Below are 6,000 nucleotides of genomic sequence, written 5' to 3'. Positions count from 1 at the left end.
GCATCGGATCGGTCTCTCGCCCCGGCCCGAGCCTGAGCCCGGTACCCGCCCGGCGCGCTTATTCACCGTCCAAGCCTCGGTGATCTCATAACTGCCTTTTCATCAGCGTAATCACGGCAGCACGTTTATAAATAAAGCGGTTTGCATCAGACCGTGGCGAAATCAAGCATAATAATTCATCCTGGAGGCACTGCAGGTAAAGAGAAAAATGTTAAAAATACCCTGCTCCTCGGAGGGGGTAGTTATGATGCTAGTTGATCGCCCACCCCCAGGCTAGTGTCTCTCCCACCTTGGCTACAGCGCCCAGGTGATGTCTCCCTCCACCAGCAGGAGGCAGCTCTTTGTATGTTCATCAATCAGGTGGGAAAACCACTTCCTCGAACCCGGATTCTCTTCTGTACATCCTCTGACCTTAAATAAAATTGGGAATGGAGAATAAAAACTAACAACGTCATAATACATTTGTATCAATCTATGGTGCAATCACACCTTGAGTATTGTGTGCATTTCTGGTCGCCCCACCTCAAAAAAGATAGAGCGGAACTAAAAAAAAGATGCAGAAGAGAAGCAGCAGAAATGATAAAGGGGATGGAAGAGCTCCCTTATGAAAAAAAAAAAAGCTAAACAGGTTAGTGCTCTTCAGCTTAGCGAAGAGACAACTGAGAGGGGATGTGATAAAATCATGAGTGGGGTGGAACAGATAAATAAGGAACAGCTATTTTTCTCTTTCAAATAGCACTAAGACTAGGGGACACTCCTTGAAACCAACACCTAGCAGATTTAAAAGAAATTGGAAAAAGGGGTTTTTTTCCACTAAACTCAGAATTAAGCTGTGGAATTTGTTGGCAAAGGACGTAGTCAAGACATCTACCATAGCTGGGTCTAAAAGAGGTTTGAACAAGTTCCTAGAGGAAAAAAATCCATAAACAATTATTAGCCAAGTAGATTTGGGAAAGCCATCGCCAGGGATGGATTTTGTTCACTGCCACCCCTAGGCACTGATTTGGTGCCATGGCATGTTACCCTCCTGGTAAACATCTACGCGGCGGCATCACACCCAGCTTTCTGGACCTGGGCTCCGGCAGCAATCCACATAGGTCGGTGAATGCGGGGACTGAGCTTGTGCTCACAGGTATCCCCCTCCCCACATAGGGAAACCCAGAGGGAGCAGGGCATGTATGTGCAAACTCAGGCCCCCCTGCCCACTCACTTGTGACATCGCCACTGGAGCTGAGTTTCAGGGTCCTTCAGATATCCGGAGCAGGATTGTGGGGTAGTGGGAAGGGGGCTGGAAATTGTTTGCCCCCCCTAAATTTTGTCATTGTCGGGCCAAGCCTGGTAAACCTGTGCTTAAATCCAGGGGTAGCCAGCGCTTATCCCTGAGAGTGAGAAACAAGGAATGGATCTGCTGGGTACTTCCCAGTGACTCAAACTGGCAACTACTGAAGACAGCGTGTTAGGCTCACTGGACCTTTGGTCTGACCCAACATACACATCCTAAGATCCTAATAATGTGATGATTACTAGCTAATTATAACTTGGTAAGTTGAAGCAAAGCGAGATAAAGTGACTCATCCCCAAAGTCACACACTGAGAGTCAGTGGCAGGGCTGGGGATTAGAAATGAGGCACAGGGAGATAAAGTAACTCACTCTAGGTCACAGACAAAATTGGACAGAGCCGGGGATTAGAACTGAGGGAAAGAGAGAGAAAGTGACTCGCACAGAGAATCAGGCAAAGCTGTGGATTAGAACTGAGGCAGAGGGAGAAAAGTAATTTGCCCAAGGTCATGCAGAAAGAATCAGAAGCAGAGCCAGGAATTACAACAGAGACACAGGGAGATAAAGAGACTCATTGGAGATCAGCACAGAATTGGGCAGAACCAGGGATTAGACCTGAGGCACAGGGAGATAAAGTGACTCTCCTGAGATCACACACAAAGTCTGAGAGGCAGAGCCTGAGGATTAGATCTGAGGTTCAAAGAGATGTGTGTTAAAATGGGCACTCGTATTGAGCGTCTGTTTTCCTAACACACACAGCCACATGCCCTGGGCTCCCAATGCAGTATTTAAATGACGGGCTGTGTAAAAAAGGATGCACCAGGGAAGAATTGCGCGCCCCTAGCACTCAAATGTATCAGGTGCCCACAATTGCAACAGGCGCTTAATCTGAGCGTCTGTGTTTATCCCACTTCTGGCCGATTTTGCTGAGGTGGCTGAAGACCCCCATAGCTAAGTGCCCCTTGCTATGGGCGTCTACATTGTGCATCTAAATTGTGCGTCCAGAATTTTTTTTTTTTTTTAAATCAAGCCGATATACATTTATTTTTCAATACTGCAAGCAGTAAATGTAAGTGTCACAACAATACAGGAGTAGGGGGCACCACAGAGGACCATATTTTTAAATTTCTCATGAGCCCTTGACTTGTGGATTGACTTTACGCCAGCTTTGGGGATGGTGTTAAATTTTCCTCAATAAAAATTATGCATTGGGCACCCAGTGATTTTCTGCATTGGGGGGTAATAGCTAATAGCCTCATCTGCATGGAATTTACATGTGATGAGCGCTATTGGCCACACATTTGTTTGGGTGTGCGTTTTGGACGCGCTAATCTCATCGCATTAGGTGGTAGTCTAGCACGGCCAAAACGCACGTCCAACCACGTGTAAACCTGTGTGCTAGGCTGGGCATGCTTTATGGCATCGGCCCCAGAAAGTGAGAAGCAGAGTCGGGGATAGGACATGAGGCATGGGAGTTAATGTGATTTTGCTTTCCTCCTAGAACCGACTTCAGTAGCTCAGGATCACCTCTCCTTCATCTCCTCTCTGTTGTGGTGGACTCACCAATTTGTCTCTCTTTCCAAAACTTACATCTGTTTTTGAGAAGCACAGATTTCATTCAGCTTTTTGACAGTTTGGGATTCACTTAATGCCTATTCTTTTGTTAGCAAAAGGCAAGGAGACATGGTGTTAGTGTTCCTGTTCTGGACTGTACTCTTACTGGGCACAAATTCCTCATAGAAAAGTTTACACCGCTGTCACATCCACATCCACACCCTCCCCTACCCCCTTCTTCAAAGTATCAAAGGCTGAATCAAATGGGATGGTTGAGTTGCTTCTGTCAGGTACCTTCCTGCTTATGTGGGAACTGTTAGCATAGTTTGCTTGGATGAAAGGCCATATATAAATCTGGAATATGACCTTGTATGGTTCTGTGTACCCCAATGACACTATACTATTAATATTATTGTTTAACTGTAAGCCTGGCTGGGATGTGGGTTCCTCTCCCATACACACACATACTACATGGCATTTACATGTGATGAGCACTATTAGCTATGCTTTGGTTTGGACACGCGTTTTGGATGCGCTGATCCCCTTATTGCATCGGGGGTTAGCCCAGAGCATCCAAAACAGGCTGGGCACACTGTATTGCACTGGCCCGTTAGATGGGGTATTACAACTGGACACCAATAACCAGGAAACACCCAGAGCTGTCATTCTGCAGCTTCTCCCCTCCGGATTGGAAAGAAAAAGAGGCTGTCATGAGAACAGAGACCGTTTGATTTCTTTAAAAAACAAAACAGGGCTTGGAATGATTGCTCCCTAGCTAATAAGAGAATGTCCTTTTTTTTTTTAAAGATCTCTGTGCCAGCCAAATCTCAGTGTGCCAGGTTTCCTGCAGGAACAGGGGGTGGGGGGGGGGGGGGCTTTCTTAGGACGAGAAACCAGCAGTGGAGAAGGGCAGGGAGAGAGGCTCCTGTCTCGCTGCAAAAGTCTCCGACCTGAAGATCAACTTCAGGGTCAGGGTGTTTCCTTCCAGAAACTGGAAGAATCTGACAGCAGAGGGAGAATTTTACACACTCCTTATTTCTTATCCCCTTTGCTGACTGCCCCTACTGCTTGCCACCGTTGGTCCTCGGCATGCTGGGCCTCTGTGGACCTCTGACCCAGTGTGGTGGCCCTTCTGGCCGTTCCTCTGAACACCTCAGAGATGTGGGGCAGTTCTGGGTAAACAGGATGAACTGTCCACAACCAATCAAAACTTCCTGCAGGCTAAAGTTTGTCTAAAGTCAAATCCACAGCCAGACGCAGAACTCAAGGTCGCCGGGAAAGGTAGGAGAATCCCCTTGCATAGCCCACCTGATCATGGCACATTTGCAATATCACCGCTGATCCTGGACAGAGGATTTCCCAGCTGAATTAGGCATCCAGAAAGAAAATCCAAATCCCAGATTAAAGTAGAGCTTGTCTATGGGAGATTACTTTAATCTTTTAAAAGCCAGGTAAAAGGAGAAGATGAGGTGCTATTATCAATAATAAAGTTTGCATTTTGATTATGACCGTTTGATCAGTGTAACCCCACCAATTATTGATTCCCACTACACATGCTTTATTTTTATACTTAATCTCTGGAGATACTTTGAACACACAGATTTCTTTTTACTGTCAAAGAGACTATTGACAGAGCCATGGCAACCGTGACCGAGTAGTGAGTGTGCCCTCGCCACTGACTCCCTAGGCCTGCAGACAGCAGGGGCAGGGAAGTAAGGGGTCTGAGGTGAGACAGCCTTGCCTATTCTGGTTATAACAACAGGCGGGTGATCCAGTTTTTGTCTGTGTCTGATTCCTGATGGAGCAGCAGACAACAGGGATTATATTTGGGGAACGGCCAGTACAATGGGCAGTGCCTGTCTCGGTCGTCTTTGTCACTGTTCTGTCCATCTAAAGGGATATGGCCTGGGAACCGCAGTCCTTGCTGTCTGCGGGTTGCCTCTGCTGATGAGGCTTCCCTAAATACCTCTTCCAGGCCAGCTGGCGGTTATGAGCCATACCTCCAAGAATGTAAACAGGAGCCATGAGCAGACAAGCACTTCCCACTTTCAGTCCCCTGAGTTTAGCACCTGCTTTAGGAGACTTTCTAAGAGCAGAGATGTTATCCTATCCCCCACCCACTCTGTGAGGATTCCCCTGTCTGGGGCTGCCCTGGGTAAAAGGGAAGGCGGAGGCAGAATGGGAGGTTCCACTTTCTCCCCTTCCAGAGCCTGCTCTACCAGTTTCAGATCTCCGTGTCTCAGTGCCAGCTCAGCAGAAAACCAACTAGCGAGAAAACCTCAAAGCCAGTCTGGCTTACAGAGTCACAGGAAGATTTACAGCATAGGAAGCAGCAGCTACAACCCCAGACAGGGCCTCCACAGTGCATATGTTAATGCTGTGTGTTGTTTTTAAGGTTACGACAAGACAAGGGAATTAGAGAGAGGTTGGTTTCTTCCTTAAGATCTGCCTTCTAATCGTGCAGAAAACCTCAGCCTACCAGCTTTATATTTTAGATTAGATTTCTGGCAGTATTGTATACAGTAGCACTAGAAAGTAGGGTTGCCAACAATTCCATGACGTAAGGGACAGGCTGATCCAGGCCTGCTTTTCCCACCATAGTGGGCATAGCCTTGTAGTCAGGTTTTCAGGCTAACCCCAAGGAATACAATTTGCATATGCCTTATTCCATTATATTCAAGATTATTTCATGCATATTCCTTGAAAACCCGACTGGATGTAGGGGCTACTAGAACGGCTCTAAAAAGTGCTGTAGAGGCACTTTTTATTAGCAGAGTTGACAAGTGACCCAGGTCCAGAAGGGAGATTTGAGACTAGATCAAGGGACCACAACCTTCCAAAGAAAAAGAGCCAGTTTTTAATTTTGTCTGTGACCGGGAGCTGCCTCACACACTTGAATATTAATATATCCCCACCTATGGACATGCTATATGCATACATATAGGGGGTCATTATAAAAGTCATTTAGCACATAAAACACTATTTTATGCATGTAAATCAGTTTCATGTGCGTTTTTGTGCATTCAAACAGAGGCATTCTGGAGGGGGTGGAGTTTGGATTTGTGTGTATACTTCCTATTTTAAAAATGATGACTGTAAATCCACACACACAAGATATACCATGCCAGAAGCAGCTGGAAATGTGTGCGTGGAGTCTGTGTGCATAC

The sequence above is a fragment of the Rhinatrema bivittatum genome, chromosome 11 (assembly GCF_901001135.1).
Source record: "Rhinatrema bivittatum chromosome 11, aRhiBiv1.1, whole genome shotgun sequence".
Lineage (NCBI taxonomy): Eukaryota > Metazoa > Chordata > Amphibia > Gymnophiona > Rhinatrematidae > Rhinatrema > Rhinatrema bivittatum.
This window is presented reverse-complemented; position numbering follows the sequence as displayed.